Genomic DNA, 2104 nt, shown 5'->3' with positions numbered 1-2104 from the left:
TAAAACTGCATTCTCTTTCCCCCAGTTTTTCATAGAATTTCTTTTTGTACCTTTCTTATGCCTATTATTATATTTTGCTTTATATTTTACCCTGAGTTTACATTGCATTAGGTCAAAGACCACCTCCTGTGTACAGCAAGATCCTTGAAAAGAGGAAGGTTTTTCATTCATCGTTGTATCAACAGTTCCTGGTGCATGTTAGGTACCTAATAAGTATTTATTGAATGAATGATATTAGATTGGTGATTTAGAAATAAAGTTCTTTCAGAGGCTCTCTCCCTTCAGGTCCTTACCTAGAAAATTTTACATTGCAGGTATAGCCAAGAGTAGTTACCCTTTGGATCCAATTAATGTTTAGCTTTTGCTTGCAAGAACAATTCAGTCCTGAAAGTAGTATCAGCCATAAAAATGAGGTTCAAAAATTAGCTTTAAAAAATTCATTTTCCCTGCAAGAGGCAAAGAGGTACAAAAATAAATGAAATTAGCATTCTTACTCCTCTCCCAGCATAGATTTTAAGGCTCTCTGGATGAGTTTGCAAGATTAACATGCTAGAATTTCACATAAGAATTGTTCATAGCTCCATGGGTGAATTTAAATGTAATTCAGAAATATCATAAAATAATTTAATTTCCTGAAAATGAGCACAAGCATTGTAAGGATTAAAATGAAAAATATTCACCAATTTCCAGGAAGTATTTGCTGGAATTAACCTTGCTGTATACAATTATTCTGCGATTCAGTATGCACTGGTTACTTTTCTATTAGAGGTAGTGCTTAGTTTAATATTTTGTCCACACACTGAGAATCTGTGGTCTCTTAATTTAGAAGAGAAGAAGATGCTTCTGGGACCACACTATCTGAATAGCTTTATTCCAAAGGGGGAACATTCCATGTGCTTTGAGATTCACAATCTTATTCTTACTTAGCAGAAACAGATGCAAACCAAGTCCAGCGGAATCTAAAAAAACAAACAAACAAAAAATTGAATTTTGGGACCTGGCAAGTTATTCAATTCAGTTCTCTAATGCCTTTAATAATCATGATAAAGAGATGACTTCTTAATATGTAGTGAGTTCTTATTATGTCTTAGGTATCGTGCTGAGTACTTAGCATGTAATAAATATCTCACTGAAGATCATAGACAATCATGGAAAATAAGCTATGTACTCTTGCTTTTATCATTCTTGAAAACAAAGAAGAGGAAAAGATTAAGATCACTCACAGCCTCCAGTCATCCTCCAACCTTCATCTTTTACTATAGATCATTTTACAACTATAAAAATGAGGGAAAATTAGTCCACAGCATAAATTATACATTATATTTTAATTGATGTGCCTAAGTGATAGTATTCAGTCATCAGGACTTAAAATATGATTAAAATTTTTGAATGAAAGTGCTTTTCCTTTTTTCTAATTTATTATATTCAATATCACCAAATCCATACTAGATATTTTTTTTCATTTACATTGTCTACATGATTAACTAAATCACTAGCCCTTCAGGAAACAAAAATAAATAAATATAAGTAAAGAATAATACAATTGAAAATGTCTTTTTAAGTGATATAATGGAATTGCAATGACATGAATGCAACAGTTTGATTTAGCCGTTGCAATTGCAATGAGCTGCATAAACGTAGGTGGCTCTGAGATTCAGCTTCCTCATATGTAAAATGAAGGGGATTGGATCCCATTTTCTCTATCCTTTTAATTGAAATTATTCCTTGGTACTAGGGAAGAAAAAGAAAGAAATGAACAAAGTTCAACATGTCAATGTTGATTTCTCCTGAATATTGTGACACAGGGAAAGAAAAGTAATTTAGTTTTGGCTATTTCCCTTCTGGTGTAAAATCGATATTTTACACTTATAATCAAAGAAAAGTTGGTACACTTGGTCTCAAAAGTAGATTGTAAATAAATCCAGAAATATTGAAAGGGCTTGCCATTGAATGATACATAGACCTTTGTTGATTCTTGCTCCCTATCATTCAAGGATAAATCTCTAATAAACACTAAAAAGGAAGTTCACAGGAGTTTTTTGCAAGAATGAGAAAACTTGGCCTTTTGTACAAAACAAGGTGATCTACTCAGTCACTACATCTG

The sequence above is a fragment of the Hipposideros armiger genome, unplaced genomic scaffold (assembly GCF_001890085.2).
Source record: "Hipposideros armiger isolate ML-2016 unplaced genomic scaffold, ASM189008v1 scaffold_184, whole genome shotgun sequence".
NCBI classification, from domain to species: Eukaryota; Metazoa; Chordata; class Mammalia; order Chiroptera; family Hipposideridae; genus Hipposideros; species Hipposideros armiger.
This window is presented reverse-complemented; position numbering follows the sequence as displayed.